This window comes from Gossypium arboreum, chromosome 6, assembly GCF_025698485.1.
Source record: "Gossypium arboreum isolate Shixiya-1 chromosome 6, ASM2569848v2, whole genome shotgun sequence".
Lineage (NCBI taxonomy): Eukaryota > Viridiplantae > Streptophyta > Magnoliopsida > Malvales > Malvaceae > Gossypium > Gossypium arboreum.
Window position 1 is genome coordinate 113,104,414 of NC_069075.1, and position 22,743 is coordinate 113,127,156.

General features: G+C 36.8%; 1 non-coding gene across 1 annotated transcript; it reads left to right on the plus strand.

Annotated features, from left to right (window-relative positions):
* The first annotated feature begins 9,284 nt into the window (after positions 1-9,284).
* Positions 9,285-9,391, plus strand: LOC128294437 (small nucleolar RNA R71). The gene has a single exon (XR_008284748.1). It is a non-coding gene; the product is annotated as a small nucleolar RNA R71 (small nucleolar RNA).
* The last annotated feature ends 13,352 nt before the right edge of the window (positions 9,392-22,743 follow it).

A 22,743-nucleotide genomic window follows, 5' to 3' on the forward strand; every position in this document is an offset into this window, starting at 1 on the left:
GCCCACTGACAAAGTCCGTGGTTACCCTCTCCCACTTCCAAAGTGGTATCTTCACTGGCTGTAAAAGTCTGAAAGGTAGCTGATGCTCAGCTTTCACTTGCTAGCATGTCAGACATTTCCCCACAAACTTCGCTACTTCTCGTTTAAGCCCAGGCCACCAATACAGTTCTTGCAAGTCGCGATACAACTTATTCCTTCTAGGATGCATAGCACCAAGTCCTCCATGAGCTTCTTTCAGTATTGGCTACTTTAACTTAGAGTCCTTCGGAATGCAAACTCTTCCTCGGAAACACAGAACTCCTTTACCATTCAACCCAAACTCAGAAGTTTCCCCTTTCTTAATTTGCTGGAATCGAGAAACTAAAGACTCATCCTTCAACTGCTTTTCCCTAATCTGATCCATCAAGGTTTGCCTTACTTGTAACTCGGCCAACAAACTACCATCATCATACAAACTCAGACGAGCAAATATTGCTCTTAGATCAGATACAGCTCTACGGCTTAGGGCATCGCCTACCACATTAGCCTTGCCTGGTTGATACTCAATCAAACAGTCATAATCCTTAAGTAACTCTATCCATCTTCATTGCCTAAGGTTTAGCTCCTTCTGAGTCAGCAAGTACTTAAGACTCTTATGATCCGTGTATATGACACACCTTTCCCCGTACAAATAGTGTCTCCAAATCTTAACTGCAAAGATTACTGCTGCCAATTTTAAATGGTGAGTAGGATAGTTTACTTTGTGAGGCTTAAGCTGTCGCGATCCATAAGCAACCACCTTACCCTCTTGCATCAACACACAGCCCAAACCCACATGTGATGCGTCACTGTACACGGTCAAATCTTTCCTAGACTCTGGCTGAATTAATACAGGTGCCACGGACAGAACTTCCTTCAATTTCTCAAAAGCTTCCTACTGCTTCTCGGTCCAAACAAACGGTGCTCCTTTCCTTATAAGCTTTGTCAATGGTGCTTCCAACACAGAAAAACCATCCACAAACCTTCTGTAGTACCCTGCCAAACCCAGGAAACTCTGAATTTTGACACCGACCTAGGTGGCTTCCACTCCAGAATCACTTCAATCTTTCGAGGGTCCACCTTGATCCCCTCAGCAGAGACAACATGACCTAAGAAGGTTACCTCCCTCAACCAAAATTCACACTTACTAAATTTCGCATAAAGTTCTTTCTCCCTCAACACTTGCAGCACAATACGGAGATGCTCAACATGCTTCTCTTCGGTTTCAGAATATACCAAAATATTGTCAATAAAAATGACTATGAATCGATCTAAAAATGGTTGGATTACACGATTCATCAGATCCATGAATGCTGCAGGAGCGTTCATCAGTCCAAATGGCATAACTAGAAACTCGTAATGACCATACCGAGTCCTGAATGTCGTCTTATGAATATTTACCTCCTTGACCCTTAACTGATGATATCTAGATTGAAGATCAATCTTGGAGAATACCAAAGCTCCTCTATGTTAGTCAAACAGATCATCGATTCTTGGCAGAGGGTACTTATTCTTAATCGTCAGTTTGTTCAACTATCGATATTCGATGCACATCCGCATCGTCCCATCCTTCTTTTTCACAAACAACACTGGTGCTCCCCACGGAGACACACTCGGCCTAATAAAGCCTCTATCCAACAACTCTTGAATTTGTGCTTTCAGCTCCACTAACTCCTTCGGTGCCATCCTGTATGGTGTGATGGACACTGGTGACTTCCAAGCAACAAGTCGATTCCAAACTCGACTTCTCGGTTCAGAGGCAATCCCAGGAGCTCCTCTGGAAAAACATCTTGGAATTCCTTAACGGTTCTAACCTTATCCACCATCAGACCCTCAGTCTCCGACTGATTTACAAATGCCAAATAAGCCTCACAACCCTTACGAATCCACTTCTTAGCTCTCAAAGCCGACACCACATTGGACAAATAATCATTTCGCTCACCTATCACTATAACCCCCTCACCCTCCGCTATCTTTAACACCAATCACTTAGCTGCACAGTCCAGAGTTGCCCTATGCTTAACAAGCCAGTCCATTCCCAGAATGAGGTTGAATTATCTAAACGGTAACTCCATCAAGTCTCCAGAGAAAATCTTACCTTGAGTTTCGAAAGGCACATCTCTATACATTTTGTCTACCCTAACTGAGTGGCCCAAAGGACTTAGTACCGATACCCCACTTACAGTCTCCTCAGAGTGCACACCCAACAACCTAGATATGGCACATGCAACACACGAATGAGTAGATCCAATATCTATCAAACCAGTGTTAAGCATGCTAGAAATCAAGAACGTACCAGTTATGACATCAGGTGCATCACCCTCCTCTCGATGATGAGCTGCATACACCAACACTGGCTGACAAGCCTCAGCATTTCTGGCACCCCTGCCAGGTGCTCCTCGACCCCGGCCATTTCCATTATCGCCCCTACCTTGTCCACATCCTCTCAGTGGTTGTGGTCCACCCCTTACTGGTTGAGCGACCCTCCGTTTTGCAACTTGAACCTGATCTGTTTTCTGAGGACAGTCCTTGACTTTATGCTCCATAGATCCGCACCGAAAACAAGCACCAGAACGTCTCCTACACTCGCCCAGATGTACCTTACCACAGTCCCCACAAACTTGCGGTCAAACAACATTCATCGGAACTGCTCGAACTGGCTCTTCCACTCTTGCTCTTTTAACATTCCTACTTGCACCACCTGAAGGTCCTGAATCCCTCCGAAAATGGTTCTGATCCTTCTCACGATTCTGTCATTCAGTATGCTTCACCTCCTCAGCTATCTTAGCTTTCTCCACCAAAGCAACAAAGTCACGTTCCCTCTGTAGAGCAATCAGCAGCCTAAGTTCATCTCTAAGACCATCCTCGAAGTGCACACTACGTTCATACTCTGTAGCGACTATCCCAATGGCATACTGGCTCAGCCTCAGAAACTCAGCCTCGTAATCAGCAACTGTCTTACCCCCTTGAACCAGATTCAGAAATTCTTTCCTACGGGCGTCCACATAACTCGCCCCAACATATTTTCCCTTGAAGGCCATCTTAAATAGCTCCCAAGTCACCCTGTCAGCTGGGGTCCCATCTCTCACAGTGAGCCACCACTGATAAGCCTCATCTTGTAGCAATGATATGGCTCCCTTTAGCTTCTGCTCTACGGAACAGTCCAAATCATCCATAATTCGTTCCGCGACCTCTAACCAATATTCAGCCACCTTCGGGGCTACACCAGATATACCCCTAAAGATCTCCACTCCATTAGCCCAGAGCCACTTGAAAATAGATCCTAGAATTTCGCTACCCGTACTTACCCCGGTAACACTTTCCAGAACACAAAGTATTGCCTTAGATAGAGCGTCATCCCCGACACCTAGATCATGAGACTCCATTTTTGTTGCCGATGGTACCGGTGCATCTGCCACCGGCATATGTCCTGAAGATGAAAATCCAGCCCGCGCACTACCTCGGCCACGTCCACAGGCTCTTCCACGAGCTACTCTTGTACTCATGTCGTATTATCTGGTTACGAATTTTATGCATCAATTAAATATTTCAGTGTTTATTACAGATGTTTTATGAATAGACAATAATTCAGAGTTTGGTTTCCACAGAATCGTAGCCTAGCTACAGTCTCAGTCTACTTATCAAAATTCCTACAGTTTCAATATCACCCTAACTAGAGTATCATAATAGGGTTTCAGTACAGGCATATAGCTGATAATTCAAAAACATTCAGAAAAATTCAGAATGATACTTACAGACTTGGGCCAGAGATTCGGTGTGCCACCTTCTCAGAATCCAAATTTTAGAAAACCGGATGTGCAATCTTTGAAATCATTTATTATAGGAAGAAAATCTTAAAAAAAATGAATTCCCAAAGAAATTTTCGAAAATCTCTTTTTTTTTTAAACCCATTCCACAGCCGAGTTATTGCAACCTAGCTCTGATACCATTAAATGTAACACCCCAAACCCGGCCCAAACGTTACGACCGAATCCGGCGTGTCACACTGAAGCGTTACTAGAAAAGTCATATTTTATCTAAAGTCTTTCTTAGTGTTTAAAGAATATTCTTGTTATAGATTAAAATGAATGGAAGCTATGCACTAGGTAGGATGCTAGAAAAGAGGAAGTGAGTCTATTAGACTGCTTAAGTACCTAGCTCTCCACGGATCCAATCTTAGACATGCACACAACCATTGCCACACTTTAGCTGAGTGATTGTTCAGGGAAAACCAAATCGTTTAAAACCATTTGAAAAGGTTATTAGTTTTGAAAACGTTTTCGTTGCGAAAGTTTTGCTTTGTTAACACGATATTTTGAAATCAAGTAACCTTTTTAAAACTCGCCCTAGAGCTATTCAATTTCAAACAATTAAAACAATATCATATCTAAGCTAACAAAACATACTAAAAAGAATTAAAAAAAATTGAAACGGCCTTGTTACAACTTAAAAACCCAAAACAATTAAAGTAAGTAAGTGCTGATCAAAACACATGAAGAAAAGCCAATTTGCAGAACATGTGGCCCCTCCGAATCCCTCAAGGCTCCAAGTCCACTATGGTTGGGGATTTCCTGCATGGATGAAATTAAGGGGTGAGTTTGGAAAACACAGTGTGTAAAATAACCCAACCATAGTCCAAATCAGATCATACCGCAGAAACAGATTAAGTTGGGGCTTAACCCTATACAAAATTTAGAATGAAGCCCATAGGCCCATAACTGATATAGAACAGATATATCATGTATGCAGAAAACCCAACCCATATCCATCCGTATACACTCTCGTACAAACTTTACACCATATGGGGAGACAACTCGACCCATCCATCTGCTACATGCCACAGAATTTGTAGCATGGCTGCCATAACAGATATTGTGACAGAGTCACTAGATACAGATATTGTGGCAGAGCCACCAGAACAGATATTTGTGGTGTAGCCACCAGAACGCTTCCTCCATCAATATAACCCATATCCCATGCAACAGATATACATTTCATGGCATACAACATACAGAATTAGAATATCATGCATTTCAGTCAAAATTAACCCTAGGGGTATAACGGTCACTCTACACCTAAGGGTATAATGGTAATTTTCATACTTAGGGGTATTATAGTAAATTTACTATTTTAGGGTTTTCATGCATATTACAGCCATTAACGTATTAACAGAAACACTTACCGAGCGTTTTTACCGAATTGGGCCCGTTGGCCCATTAACCCGATTTTGACCCATTAAGCCCAAATATACCGAAGTGCACAAAATTGTACTCTCTGCAATCTTCCCGCTTGAGATTACTGAAATTAACAAACAGCTATCCCACGAGCGCTCGCACGCTTGCAAGTCCACAAAATGCCGGCTTTTCGGCATTTCAGCTTTTCAGCTTTTGCTGATCTAGTCTATAAGTGGGCTTCCTTTACACACCTATTTTACGGTAAAATGTTGATGAGTTCCACACACGAGTTGCCTAAAATCAGTTACTAACACTTTAAACTATGAATCCATAACAACTTATATACAACTCCCCTTACCAATAATCGGCCATTAACACCTTAGGCACTAAAGTTCTTACCTTTGCCGGAATATGGACTAAATCTAAATCTAGTCGTTCCAATTATCCAAGCCCTCAATCAGTAGCCTTTAATCCACACTAGAGCAAAACAAATCAAATAACATCACTAAACCTTTTTAGTTTACTTAACAGGCACCCTTTGCATATAGGGGTTTTCGGTTTTTCTTGAAATCACCAAATAATGGATAGAGAAGGGATTCCGAACACTTACCAAAGATTTACTTGCCAAAAATGTTCCCAAATACCTTCATATTCCCTTTTTGTTGTAAATCTAACCCAAAATACGAATAGAAGATAGATCTAGGTGATTCGAATTTTGAAGAAATGAGATGGAGAATAGAAGTTTGTGAAGTAGATGGGAGATGTCGGCAGAAGGATAAGAGAGTTGTAAGGTTTAGCTTTTTGGCACAGAGAAAGTCTCTATATTCGACAATAATGAGAAGAGAATCAAAGAGAAAGGACTTATGAGTAGGAGTAGAAGATTAAGCTTGGTAAAGAAAAGATGAACAAAAAAAAAAAGAATGAAGGTCGATCTCAAAAAAATAATAGATGTGAATGGCCCCAACCTAAATCGACTAACACTTAAAAATACCCAAAACTAAACAAAGAAGAAAAACAACCTATACAAGCTAAAATTTTAAGAGCTTTTTCTGGATTTAATTGCCTATAGCCGAATTGGTACTACCATGAGTCCTATTTCGGCATAAAATCCTTCCTAAGTTCAACTTCCATGTTTTTCTCCTTAATTTTAGCCACCACCTAATTTGAATTCCATCCAAATCCTTCCTACCAATTAGCAGCCACTATTTTCCCACCGCTTGGCCGACTCAATTTGCTACTTGGAAGAGTTTCGGTCCAATTGAATTACTCCCCCCACGCGTGCAGCAAAAAGGTAGCCTATTGCGCGTACAGCAGCTCGAAACCGAGACCTCAAGGCACCCATATACGCTGTTTGCCACTACCCTGAAGCTCCTCTCGTGACATAATCTTCTCACAATTAATTTTAAGGCTTAACTGCTGCAGTCACGGTTACTTAAAAAAATAAATCAAAATTTCACCTCCCTTGAGATCAAACCCATATCCTCTCGGCATGCCTAGCACATTGCTGCCACTGCACCACAGTCGCTCTTTGTGTCCAACTTTATTCGCAACTTCTTTTAAAGCCTATTTTAGTGCAACCCGTTTTCTAAAAAAAAAACAAACGTTGCGCGCGCCATGCCTCGAACCGAGGCACCTCCCATGCCACTCCTCAAGCACCTATGTGGTGTCACATGCCACTTTACCACAGATCTTCTTGTGGCTTAGTTTACCACCTCTATTTTAAAAGCCCAAAATGCCAGAACCCTCTTTCTCTAAAATTAAAAAAAAATCTGAAATTGCCTCGGGTTAAATTTACTCTTGGGCCTTCTAAAGGTCCACTAACATACGCAGACCTACATTATACAGTCAAAACACAAAAATTCTAAAATTCATTAAAAAATCATAGAAATCTCGAAAATTAAGGCGTTACACGGCCGTGGCGCTTAATCATAGCCTGCATTGGGGAAATCTTTTGCCCTGTTTTTACACAGCCTTAAGCACGCCCGTGTGCTTGGCCGTGTCTCTGTGGAAACACCTGTATTCAAGATTTCTATTAATAAGTTAGGAGTTAAATACGAAAATTTAAAGAAATTAATATTGTTAGTGCTCGGGTTGCCTCCCAAGAAGCGCTTATTTATAGTCTAAGCTCGACTTACCTCTTCAGTGAATGGTCATGGTGGTTTGAGGAGTTTATACTCCTCATTCCTGCTATCAATCTCATCAAAATAAGGTTTTAATCAGGTGTTGTTTATCTTAAAAGTGCTGAACTTGGGATGACTCACCTCCACCATTTCGAATAGAAAGATACTGAGTACTGTAAGAGGGATTTCCTCATTCAGTGTGGTAGTGACAATGTGGGGATCTGCGGCATCTAATAAGACCTTATCAACAACCTTAAGTTGATTTGGAGAGGTATTGGGCTCGTTTTGGCGTAGTTTCGGTTTGTCGAGTGTTCTTGGTTTGTGCGTCTGCCATTCATCGAGTTCCTCAATTTGTAATCTTCGATCTTCATGGGTAGGTCCTCTACTGGTGTTTGAGAACGACTCGTGTGCTTCCTTCAGACTAATTTTCTGCAAAGTAGGTTGCACTATATTGTTAGTTTTAGTAGAATGGTTTAAATGATCACCTTCAATTCCTGATGTGTTGCCAGAATTGCGAGCTTGAAGGGTGATTGTTTCATCTCCCACCCGGAGTGTGAGTTCACCTGTGCCAACATCAATGATGGTTTTAGCAGTTGCTAAAAAGGGCCTTCCTAGAATTAAGAGAGTGTTGCTATCCTCTTCTATGTCTAGAACAATAAAGTCAATGGGAAATAGAAATTTATCGATTTTAACTAGCACATATTCAATAATACCTTTAGGGAATCTTATAGTTTTATCTGCAAATTGAATGCTCATCCTAGTCTGTTTGGGTTTCCCGAGACCTAGTTGCTTAAACATTTTGTAAGGCATGACATTGATACTAGCCCCTAGATCAGCTAATGCATGATTAACTTCTAAACTACCAATTAAGCAAGGAATAGTAAAGCTCCCTGGGTCTTTTAGTTTGTTGGGTAGTTTATTTTGGAGAATGACCAAGCAAACTGCGTTTAGCTCCACATGCGACGCCTCGTCCAACTTTTGCTTATTTGATAAAAGCTCCTTTAAAAATTTCATTGCGTTTGGTATCTGAAATAGAGCTTCAATAAATGGTAAGTTAATAAGTAATTTTTTTAAGAGTTTAAGAAATTTACCAAAATTTTCATCTGAGCGGTCTTTCCTTGTCACGTTGAGGTATGGCACACGAGGTTTATATTCGACAATCATTGGTTTGTTTGATTTTAATCTACCTTACCTTGATCTTTGCTTACCACAGTTTCTTGCCTCGGTTCTAGTTCAGGCTCAACGACTCCTTCGTCATCTTGAATATTAATTGCATTGAGTTGTTCCCTTGGGTTAGGTTCGGTATTACTTGGCAAACTACCTTGTGGTTGTTTGGAGATTAGTTTGGAAAGCTGGCCTATCTGAGTTTCGAGGCTTTGGATCGACGCTTGTTGATTTTTAAGTGTTGTCTCAGTGTTCTGAAAACGGGTTTCTGACACTGATATAAAATTTGAGAGCATCTCTTCAAGGTTTGGCTTCTTTTCCTATTGGTAGCCCGGAGGATGTTATGGTTTTTCATTTCCTTGATCGCCCAACGAGAAATTGGGGTGGTTCTTCCAACCTGCATTATAAGTGTTACTATATGGATTGTTTTAAGGTCGAGGATTATTACCCATGTAGTTTAATTGCTCGTTATACATGCTGTGGCCATAAGGTTGGTCTTTTGAATGGTTTGTTCAACCGCTACTTGCTCCGTACTGCATTACTGGGTGAACTTGTGAAGAACTAAGAAAACCATCAATCTTTTTATTCAAGAGTTCTACCCGATTTGACAGCATGGTGACCGAATTGACGTTATAAACACCAACTGTTTTCGTTGGCTTTGTCCTCATGACTTGCCACTGATAGTTATTCAGTGACATCTCCTCTATAAACTCATAAGCATCTTTCGGTGTTTTATTGTTGATGGTTCCGCCCGCAGCTGTGTCAACCATTTGTCGAGTCGAAGGATTCTACTTGGAGCCAAAGCGGTAACCCATGGTGAGGGCACCTTCTCAGAAGGTCCTTGTATCCCTCCCATGCATCGTAGAGTGTTTCTAAATCCATCTACGCAAAAGAAGAGATATTATTACATAATTTAGCCGTTTTAGTTGAAAGAAAGTATTTTAGTAAAAAAATTTCGATCATTTGTTCCTAAGTAGTAATTGACCCTCTGTTAACGAGTTCAACACTGTTTAGCTTTGTTCCTCAATGAAAAGGGAAACAACTGAAGACGAATGGCATCATCAGAAACGCCATTGATTTTAAATGTATCGTAAAATTCCAGAAAGTTTGCTAAGTGAGTGTCGGGATCTTCATCCTGCAAACCATCAAACTGAACAAATTGTTGTATCATCTGAATAGTGTTAGGTTTTAATTCAAAAGTATTTATAGCTACAGTAGGTCTAACTATGCTAGATTCAGTTCCTGTTAAAGAAGGTTTAGCATAACCATGCATAGTACGTGGAGCAGTATTTTGATTAATCGCAATTGCAGGAGGTAGTTGATTGCCTTGGTTTTCAGCCATCTCTTTGGTTGGGGGTTGAGTATCGTCTTCTTGCTCATTCTCCGTTTATCTTAAGCTTCGCCTTATTTTTTTTTGGTTTCTTTGATCTGTGCGATCAATTTCTTCGTCAAAAAGTAGTGGTCCTGACGGGTTTCTTCTAGTCATAAACTATAAAACCCTGCCAAGAGAGTGAAAAATAAATAAGTAAGTACTAATAATATAAAATTAAATTGCAAGAAAAGGAAATGGCTAAAGTAATAAAAATTGAGCGTTCCTAATATTTTAGTTCCCCGGCAACGGCGCCAAAAACTTGATCGTGTGATTTTGTGATAGGTTTTAAATATTTATAATTACTCATTCTTGAACTAACTATTATTGCGATGTAGGCAAGTGTACCTATTGAACAGTAGTATAGTTTTAGCAAGACCGGATTGTCGAACCCAAAGGAACTAAAAGTACTAGTAATGACTGTTTTTTTTATTAACTAGCCTAAAAACTATTTTTTTATTATCTAGACTAAGAATAAAGAGGTTTTGTTTTAATTAACTAATTATCTAAACTAAGAACACACAGAGAAAAGAATTGGGGAATTGCTTTTGGGAAAAATCAATTGACTTAAGACAATACCTAAGGAAAAATCCACCTAGACTTTACTTGTTATTCTGGCTCTGAATTGGATGATTTATTCATTCAACTTGTTTTGTAGAGATCTCTAAGTTATGTTACTATCCCCATTCAAGACTAATAACGTGTAATCCCTAGATTGAATAACCGAGACTTTTCTCTAATTAACACTCTATGGTTGCATTAACTCGATCTATGGATCCCCTTATTAGGTTTCACCCTAACAAAATCTTGTCACCTTATGTCTAGGCGCACAATCAACTCCGCTTAATTATGACAAATGTACTATTATACAGGGTCTATTTCTACTCTGAACAAGAGCTTGTCTTGAATCAGTATCCTGGGATATTAAAACAAGAACTAAGAACACATAATTAAGAACAAGTTAAATATTTATCATAAGATTCAGAAAATAATAACAAGATTCGTCTTAGGTTTCATTCCCCTTAGGTATTTAGGGGTTTTAGTTCATAACTAAATAGGAAAACATCTTAGAAGAATAAAGAATACAAAACATAAAGAAAACCCAAAACTCCTGAAGGGAAATTGAGGAGAGATCTTCAGTCTTGATGATGAATCCGACTCCTAAGATGGATCAATCGGCTTTCTTGGAGTAATTCCTTACCTCCTATTCTCCGTATCCCTTTTCCTCGTCCTCTAGGCTGTATTTATAGGCTTTAGAATGCCTAAAATCCCTCAAAATTGGCCTTTTCTGAATTGGACTCAACTTGGGCTCGGCAAGGACACATCCGTGGCACACGCCCATGTTTGATTACTTCAGGCCATGTTTGAGCCTGCCAAATTGACACGGTCGTGTGGTCTGCCCATGTGAGGAGGTCCAGGCTGTGTTGATTTTGTACTTCGGCCCATTTTCTCTGTTTTTGGCCCATTTTTCATTCTTTTCGCTCTCCTATGCTCTCCTAAGTATAAAACATGAAATTAAAGCATTAGGAGCATCGAATTCACAAATTCTAATGAGAAATCATCATAAAATGCATTAAACAGGGGGTATAAATATGTATAATTTACGGTTTATCACAAGTCTAGAGATAGGGTGATAAGATTTTGTCGGATTAGGGTGAAATCTAATAAGGGGATCCATAAATTGAGTTAATGCAACATTAGGTGTTAATTAGAAAGAGATTTCAGTTAATCAACCTAGGGTTAGACGTTATTAGTCTCGAGAGAGGTAATAACATAACATAGGGATTTCTATGGATCGAGTCAAATAACAAGTGAAGTCTAGGTCGATTTTTCCTTAGGTATTGTCCTAATCAATCGAATTTTCCCAAAAGCTTTTTCCCAATTTCTCTCTGTGCACTCTTAGTTTAGTTAATTAATTTAGATAAACAAATCCCTTAATTTTTAGGCTAGATAATAAAAAGAAAGTAATTATTAGTACTCTTGGTTTCTTTGGGTTTGACAATCCGGTCTTGTTAAAGCTATACTATTGTTGATAGGTATACTTGCCTTCGTCGTGATAATAGTTAGTTTCAAGAACGCTTAATTATAAATTTTTAAAACCTGTAGTGAATATCACGTATCAAGCCCGTTTTGCTAACATTTCATTATCAACTTTCTGGACTTCGCAAATCTGCTGTTTCAACTCAGCTACAATGGAGCTGTCATCAGATAAAACCATCTGAGTATTCATCGTACGTAGTGCAAACAAAGATTTTTGACATAAAGCATCAGCCACAACATTAGCCTTTCCCAGATGGTGTCAATCACTAGCTCATAATTTTTCAACAATTCCAACCATCTCTACTGTCACAAATTCAAATCTTTTTGAATCATCAAATATTTTAAGCTTTTGTGATCAGAAAACACATGACATTTCTCACCGAATAGATAGTGGGGCCAAGACTTCAACTCGAACACGATAGCTGCTAATTCCAAATCATGCGTCGAGTAATTCTTTTCATGCGACTTTAATTGTCTCGAGGCATAAGCTATAACTTTGCCTTCCTGCATGAAAACACAGCCCAGACCATTCAATGATGCATCACTATGGATTATGAATTCTCTACCCGATTCTGGCTGAACTAACACTGGAGCTTCGGTCAATAATGCTTCCAGCTGATCAAAACTTTTCTAGCACTTTTCTGACCACTCCAACTTAACATCTTTCTATAGTAGTCTCGTCATCGAGGTTGCAATCATAGAGAAACCTTTTACAAATTGTCTGTAAAAAGTAGCAAGTCCCAGAAAGCTTCGGACTTCGAATACATTTCTCTGAGGCTTCCAATCTAATATCACCGAAATCTTGCTTGAATCCACTCGAATACCCAATGCTAACACAACATGCCCCAGAAAACTGAGTTCACGCAACCAAAATTCACATTTACTGAGCTTCGCAAACAACTACTTATCACGCAAAGTTTGTATCAATATTCTCAGATGTTCAGCATGCTTGAATTCATTACGGGAATAAATTAAAATGTCATCTGTCAACACAACCACAAATCGATCCAGATACGGTCTGAAGATCTGATTCGTTAGATCCATAAAAATAGTAGGTGCATTCGTTAATCCGAATGGCATAACTAAAAACTCATAATACCCGTACCTTGTTCGAAAAGTAGTTTTCAGTACATCGAAGTCTTTAACTCACAACTGATAGTAACCTGATCTCAAATATATCTTAGAAAACACTGTAGCTCCTTTCAGCTGAACTAATAAATCATCTATATGTGGCAGAGGATATTTATTCTTGATGGTCACTTTATTGAGCTGTCGATAATCAATGCACATTCTCATAGTTTTGTCTTTCCTTTTCACAAACAACACCGGTGCACCTAGGGAGAATAACTCGGTCGTACAAAACCTCAATATGTCAACTCTTGCAACTAAGCTTTCAATTCTTTTAGTTTGATCTGTGTCATTTTGTACAGAGCTATCAATATCGAAGTTTTTCCCGTCACTAACTCAATACCAAATTCAACTTCCCTGATCGGTGGTAAACTCGGTAACTCTTCAGGAAACACATTCGAATATTCACACACAACTGGTACTAGTTTGGTCACTTTAGAGTCAAACACATAAACAAAGTAGGCTTCACAATCCTTTCTCACATATTTCTAAGCTAACATCTAAGAAATCACTGCTAGCAAACCATTTAAATCATTAGACTCAATCTGAATTATCTTATCATTCTGACATCTTAGATCAATCATCATTCGTTTGTAGTTCACTATTGCATCATGCACTGTTAACCAATCCATACCCAGAATTATATCAAATTCGTCAAATGGCAACAACATCAGATTGGCCAAAAAATAGGAATCTCGAATCATCAACGGACAATTCTTGCATACTTTATCAGCCAAGACACATCTGCCTAAGGGGTTCGATACTTTAATCAGAAATTTATTAGACTCTACAGGTAAAGTCTTACTGGATACTAAAGTTTCACATACATAAGAATGAGTCGATCCAGGATCAATCAATGCAACAAACTAGTATCATAGAGAGTGAAAGTACTGGTAATAACATTAGGAGATAAAGCTTCTTCATGAGTGCAGATGGCATAAGCTCTAGTAGGTGCACGGGCTTCAGATTGAACAGTCGTGTCTTTAGCCATTCTTTGGCTACCACTCACATTACCTGTGTTTCTAGGTGGTCTACCTCGAGCTGATGTGTTACTCGGTTTCATATTCAGCACTGTGTTTTGCTCAATCAACTCAGAGCATTCACGAATGAAGTGATCTAACAATCCACATTTAAAACAAGCTCGATCATTCAATCTACAATCACTAGGGTAGCATTTACCATAATGTTTGCACTTGGGTCAGTTCGGTCGGATGTTACCAACACTAACAATTGAAGTGGATTTCGAACTCACAGGTGGTCTATCTCGATCTCGTCTAGAATAACCTATAGTAGCTTTTGAAAGGCTCAAACCATCTCAGAATTTCTTTGATGATGACTGAAATGCCTTACTCAATGATCTTTTTCATGAATCTCTAGCTTCAAAGTCAGCTTTTCTTTTCTCTTTCTCGAACTCTTGAGCTTTGCATGCTCGCTCGACTAGTACCACAAACTCTTTTATTTCTAAAATCCTGACTAATAGCTTGATGTCTTCATTCAACCCATCTTTAAATCTTTTACACATTATAGCTTCAGTCGAAACACATTCCCGAGCATATCTGCTAAGTCTCACAAATTCCCGTTCATATTCTACCACTGTCATGTGACCCTGTTTTAACTCAAGGAATTCTTTTCTTTTTTAATCAATAAACCGCTGACTGATATATTTCTTTCAGAATTCAGTCTAAAAGAACTCCCTGGTAACCTATTCTTTTGGAACCACCGATACTAATGTATTCCACTAGTGATATGTGGTATCTCGTAATAAAGATACATCACATTTGAGACATTCATCAGGGGTATATGATAGCTCATCAAACACAAGAATTGTATTATCAAGCCAAAACTCGGCCCGTTCAGCATCATCATCTACAGTAGCCCTGAACTCTTCGGCCCCATATTTTCTGATTTTATCAACTGGAGGCTTATTTAATCGCATCGGATGAGGTATTACAGGTATCTGGGGAGGTTTAAGCGGGGTTAAAGGTTGTTGAGTAGCCGGATTTCTCCGTATATACTGTGTGAACCATTCGTTCATCATTTAGAAGAAGGCTTGTTTAGCCTCTCCCCATGCCTACTCGAAACAAGTTTAGAATCAGATTGCACTACTCCTTGAGTGAGAGCGGGTGTATTACTTTCCACGTCATTTGCTACGGCTCGATTGGGATCCATTTACTATATGAAAACACATTTTCCATTGCTAGGAATCATCACACTATCGTAGTTTATAAATATGGAATGTATAGCTAGACTCACATGCGCCACGTTAGTTCTGGAACTGACTAAACTGTAGCTCTAATAAGAATAAAATGTAACACCCCTAACTTGTATCTGTCGCCGAATTAGGGTTAGGAGGCATTACTGAGCAAAACACAGTTTAGCACAGTCATTCATCACTTTTCATGCATCAATATTCACGTTAAAAATCATACTTTGAAATTCAATCAATCAATACTCTTAACCTATTTAAAAGTTAGAACCAAACTATCATACATCAATAAAATATGGCATGCTTTACAAACCCATTGTTTGAACCTATTTACTATCATATTCATACCATTCGAATATTTATAATATATTCAAGCTTATAACAATACATCATATATACTAAGCTTATGTCAAATCATCCATTGCATATATTTATTTCATTAGAAAACTTCTAGCCATACTATTTTATAAACTATGCACATATGCATAGTAAGTCATATCATTCCATATCTTTAACAAAATATCAAATATATCATTTTATAAGATATATACATGTGCGTAACACTCTAAAACGAAAGCTATTTCTAAATACAAATACCAAATTATGGTTAACCCAATTCATAACTAATTTATAAAAATAACAATTTGTATGTTAGGTATATGCATACATTTACTTAGGTTAAGCTTTTCACACACCTTATTAGGCATACAAATATAAAACATAATCTAGCTTCGTTATAAGACCAAATACATTTGTAAACATTACCAACCTATGTGTATTACACCATAGCTACGTTAAACAATTTTTAAACATAAACAAAAATTTTAAGTACACCAGTTCGCATGCTAAATATCATGCCCCAAAACACGTAAGCACAACAAATCAATTATCCCTATATTCGGTCATTAAATTTAGCCTCAAAAGATCAAACCAAACCATTTTAAAACATATACATTAATTACCATTTCAAATTGTACCTAAATAACTAATGCACCATCACTGATATACTCATCTTTCTATCTTTTTACCTATTTATTCATGTCGAATCATGTCATCATATAACACACAAAGTAACCACATATCATACTTTCAAAATAAACTACCTATAAGACCGAAAATGCATACACCTCATTTATCACCTTCAAGCCAATTCACTAGAAAAATTATACATCCAAAATAAGTTAATAATAAACCACACCAAATACCAATATCACAATTTAGAACAAATTCATCACATAGCTTATAGATACATGCACTACAATTTAAAGACACATCCATCTACCATACAAATTATACCATAAAACACATTTCCAATAAGCTAATTTCATGGTCGATGGTTCATCATACTTTTTATTACTCATTGCCGAATCATAAAACCAAACACATCAAGCATATAAACCACGAAACATACCTCCAAAATACGTATAAGTCATAACCACATACACACAAGCCATAATATTGTAATCAAGCCATTTTCGCATGGCTACAGAAATATACAAATTCAAAATCGAACATATTTAAACTAGCTTATACATGCCATATGTTCAAAGTTTCAAACTTCAATGTACTAAATGATAGTCGATAGCGTGACAATGATCCTTGACAATTCCCGAGCTCGTAACTAACTTCCAAAATCTATAAAACACCGAATGAACACACAAAGTAAGCTTGGAAAGCTTAGTAAGCCATAAGCAAATAAATCATCAAAAGAATATTTGCATTATAAATTTAACTTGGCCGAATATGATTAATCTCATATACATATATATAATCACCCTTTTATCATACATAATTCATATTATCACCTCAAGTACTACACTTACCTTACTTTCATGAACATTTAATTTCACATGCACCTGAACCATTTAGCTTGATTTCACATTCGATCTTGACTCGAAATTGCTCGTTGAACCATTTAGACTTGATAAGGATACATGAAAATCATATAAGCTCGTACAATGCCTGATCGCATTATTTCGTGACAGGTTTTAAATATTTATAATTAATCATTCTTGAAACTAACTATTATCGCGATGTAGGCAAGTGTACCTATCAAACAGTAGTATAGTTTTAGCAAGACCGGATTGTCGAATCCAAAGGAACTAAAAGTACAAGTAATGACTGTCTTTTTATTATCTAGCCTAAGAATAATGGGGTTTTGTTTTAATTAACTAATTATCTAAACTAAGAACTCATAGAGAAAAGAATTGGGGAATTGCTCTTGGGAAAAATCGATTGACTTAAGAAAATACCTAAGGAAAAATCCACCTAGACTTTACTTGTTATTCTGGCTCTGAATCGAATGATTTATTCATTCAACTTGTTCAGTAGAGATCCCTAAGTTATGTTATTATCCCTATTCAAGACTAATAACGTCTAATCCCTAGATTGAATAACTGAGACTTTTCTCTAATTAACACTCTAGGGTTGCATTAACTCAATCTATGGAAACCCTTATTAGGTTTCACCCTAATCTGGTAAAATCTTCTCACCCTATGTCTAGACGCGCAATCAACTCCACTTAATTATGATAAATGTACTCTTAGCCAGGGTCTATTCCTCCTCTAAATTTGAATCAATATCCTAGGATATCAAAACAAGAATTAAGAACACATAATTAAGAACAAGTTAAATATTTATCATACAATTCAGAAAATAATAACAAGATTCGTCTTAGGTTTCATTCCCCTTTGGTATTTAGGGGATTTAGTTCATAACTAAATAAGAGAACATCTTATAAAAATAAAGAATACAAAACATAAAGAAAACCCAAAACTCCTGAAGGGGAATTGAGGAGAGATCTTCAGTCTTGATGATGAATCCGGCTTTTGAGATGAATCAATTGGCTTCCTTGGAGTAATTCCTTACTCCCTATTCTGTGTGTCCTCTTTTCTCCTCTTCTAGGGTGTATTTATAGGCTTTGGAATAATTATAAGCCCTCAAAAATGGTCTTTTCTTTATTGGACTTAACTTGGGCTCAGTAGGGACACGCGCGTGTGCGATTACTTCAGGCAGTGTTAGAGGCTGTTAGAATGGCACGGGCGTGTGCTATACCCGTGTGAGTCGTGCTTCAATTCTACCAGATTGACACGACTGTGTGGTCTGCCCGTGTAAGGAAGTCCAGGCCGTGTTAAGTTCGTACTTTGGCCCATTTTCTCTGTTTTTGGCCCGTTTCTCATTCCTTTCGCTCTCCTATGCTCTCCTAAGTATAAAACATGAAATTAAAGAATTAAGTGCATTGAATTCACCAATTCTAATGGAAAATCATCCATAAAATGCGTTAAACATGGGGTAAAAATATGTATAATTTATAGTTTATCAATGCCATATCCCGGATATGGTCTTACATGCTATCACATATCAATGCCACTGTCCCAGACAGGGTCTTACATGTTTTCTCACTTCGATGCCAATGTCCTAGGCATGGTCTTACACGAATCACAAATCAAAAGTCCTAATGTCATGACATACGTATCATATACTATTCCTATGGTTCGTACGAGGCTTTCAGACGTCAAAATTCAATCAATTCAAGCTCGTAACAAGTTCTCCAATGCTTAATTCAATTCGAGACATACATATATTTATTTACAATTCAATTCGGTACATATAATACATATACATTTGAATTTAACAACATTTATTTACTTATGAACTTACCTCGTACAGATACGAACAGACCGGAATGAATATTAGACCACTTTCGATTTCCCCTATTCTAATTCTGTTTTCTTTTGTTCTTAATCTAAATAAATTCAGATTTCACTAATTTAATCACACATTTAATCAATTCAATCGACAAATACATAATTAGGCCTTTTTATACTTTGGCCCTTATATTTTCACACTTTAACATTTTAGTCTTTATTTCACAAAAGACAAAATATACATAATTTCCTTATGCACATGCTTAGCCGAATATTTCTTTATGTCATATAAGCCTATATCTTTCATTTATTTCGCATTTTGACTCCTTAATTTACAAATTCCACAGTTTAATCTTTAATACACATATTTATAAAAAATCACTTAATTAAACATAATAATCTATCAACAAAGATTTATTTTTCATCATCAAACCACAAAAATCTCAAGCTACCAACAATGGCATCTCACAAAATGCACAACCAATTCAAAAATTCAAGCATGGGCTAGCTAGTATTCGAAGTAACGATCTCAAAAACGTAAAAATTATCAAAAACCGAGCAAATTACATTCCTCAATCAAGCAAAATGAGTGTCAAATATACAAAAGCTCAGGAACTCTTTTTCTTTCTCAAGTTTCGGCCAAAAGATGAACAACATGCATGGTTTTTATGTTTTAATTTATTTAATTACATTGTCACACATAAATTACTATTTTAACCTTTATAAAATAATATGAAAACATTATAACTTATGTCCATAACCGTCCATGCTAATATTCCATGGCCAAACATCAATATAAGGACTCCATATTATAAAAGGCATAGTAATATAGCACTTTAACAAATAGCAAGTCACTTTTGCATTTTACGCGATTAAGTTCTTTTATCAAATTGAGCACACAAACAATAAAATTTTCACACAAAACTTTCACACACATTAATTCACATACTATAGACATCAAAAATAATATTAAAATAATTTTACGACTTCAAATTTTTGGTTTCGAAACCAATGTTCTGATTTAACTAAAATTGGGTTGTTACAATGCTGCTCCTTGAATGGAGGCTTGTGTATTACTTTCAACTTCAATTGAGTCGGCTCAGTTGGATGTCATTGCTATATGGAAACATATTTTTAAATGATCAGGAGATGTCACACTATCACAAGTTATATAGTGGCATATATAGCTAGACTCAAACACACTATATTTAGTCTAAGAATAAACTCAACCGTAGCTCTGATACCAATAAATGTAACACTTGTAATCCATATCTGTCGCTAAAACAGGGTTACGGAGCATTATCAGAGTTTTTAAAACAAACAGACATAAATTTCAAACTTTCGAAGTCATATCAATAAAAACATTAAAACTGATTCAAATTATACATATTGTCCCTTAGTCGAGCCCTCAAGGCCCTAATTACATGTTAGAAACAAATCAAGACTAAATCAGAAACTTAGATAATTTTTCAGAAAATCATAAAAAATTTTAACACTGGAGGGGCCATCCCTTTTAATAGTTCGATGGTCATCACCATCCCTTTTCATCATTGATAGCCGAAGCTATCCCTTTTCATATTCGATAGCTGAAGCTATTCCTTTTTGAATTCGATAGCCAAAGCTATCCCTTTTCATTCGTCAGTGATCGACGTAACACCGTTGGATTTTTATGTCAACACACAATTTAATATTATGCAATAAGAGCGTTCAATTCATAAATCAAAATGAAACTTAAACGTATGAGCTTACATCAATGATAAACATCAAAAAATGACGTCAACTAATCTGAAGCTCTTTATTTTCCTCAATCTAAAGCCGTACGTGGTTTATCTTGATCTAAATGAATAAATTCAACCCAATTCAATAACCATTCTATTCAATTTGTAACAACCCAATTTCGGTGAGGTTAGAGTAGTGGTTTCGGGACCACAATTCTGAGTTAAAAATAAAAATTATTTTATTTTATTTTATGGTTGGCATCATGATATGAAGGTCACATGAAAATTTTGATACGAAAATTTTATCGATTGTGTGGTTAATTAGGTAAAGGACTAAATTGCTTAAAATGCAAAAGTTGAATTCTAGTAGCTTTAGGTATCAAATAGCTATAGAATTCAAAACGTAAGATCCTTATATGGTAATTTGACCTTTGAAGAGTAGTTAGTAGATATTTTAATGATCATCCATGGAAAAATTAGAAAAGGCCAGGGACTAAATTGGAAATCACTAAAATTAAAAGATGATAATTAAATAAAAAGAAATATTCATCTAATTTAATATCATCTTCCCCAAAATTTTCATGGAAACCCTAGAAGAGAGAAAGACAACTTACTAAGCTTGAAAAGGTATGAAATCAAGTCCCATTTTTAACGATTTTTATATTTGTTAAACCGGGATAGTCTAAACTCTCTATTTAGGGGATTAATTTGAAAAGTTATCATGGTATGAAATTAGGGTCATGGATGAATATGTTGAAAATTAGAAATTTATGGTAGAAAATGAAAGTTTGTTCATAGATAAACAACTTTTACAAAGTAATTTTTGATGAAAACTTGATTTAGGGACTAAAATGAAAAATGGTAAAAACCCATGGAAAATTCTAAAATTTGTGAAAAACGTGTGTTGTAAATGTTGTTTATAAATTTTGGCTAGGCTTGGAAAGAGGGTTAAATTTCATGAATTTCATTATCCGAGCCTAGGGACAAAATTAGAATTTTTGAAAAGGATAGGGGCAAAATGGTAATTTTGCCTAGGATGCAATAGAATCCAAATGTATAAGAAATGTGATAGATTAATAGTAAAATTTATCCATATAGATTCTGAAAGACCACTACGAAACTAGATCATGGAAAGCAAGAGGTTTCGGATTAGTTAAAATTCGAAAACGAACCATTTTCAAGGTAAGTTTGTGTAACTTAACTATGTATGTTAAATGCTTGAATTTAATTGTATGATTGTGTTGAAGTGAATGAGATAACATACATTATGAAATAATCATCAGTTGTGAAATGTGGAAAAATTGTCATATTTCGATTGAACGTTGAAATTTGATGGATTAAGGGGATATGCTTGAACGAGAATAATATTCCACAAGTTGTAAAAAAGATTTAGCCTGGACGGGTAATCCTAACATAAGCCGCTCGAGCCTATGCTATAGATTGGGTTTAGCCTAGACGGACAATCCAAATTAAGCTCTTTAGAGCATATGCCCTAAAAAGGATTTAGCCTGGACTGGTAATCCTATAACATAACAAGTGGCTCAAGACTGTGCTTGTTAAGTTTGTGCCCAAAGGGGTATTCTTGAGTATACTAACTGAAAGTCCATCAACATTTCAATAGTTCAATGGAAAATGGAATCTTGAATCAAGGAAAGGTGAAAATTTTTTGGAACTTGTAATATGATGAGCTCATCTATGTTTACTTGATATTCATATGAGATTATGTGGCTAACTTGTTTGAATAAGTATATGTGTTTAGGTAACTTACCCAAAATTCATGGAACATATATTTATGTGTGCTTGTTTTAATAAATAAGATCGATAAGTTTATTTTCTATTATACGAACTTACTAAGCATAAAATGCTTACTCCGTTTATTTTTCCTATCTTATAATGCTCAAAGCTCGTGAAGGTTGGAATTCGGTCGGAGCAGTCATCACACTATCCACCATCCCATTTTAGTATAAATAGAAAACTTGTTTTGGTATAATGGCATGTATAAGATTAAGTGACAAATTATGGCTTGATGATGATGTTTCTAATCTAGCCATTAGAATGGCTAGTAATGGTTGTTTGATATACTTGGAATGTCATGCTATACTAGCTTTACATATATATTAAGTGGTTGTTTTTAGTAAGTCTAACATATGGATTAAACC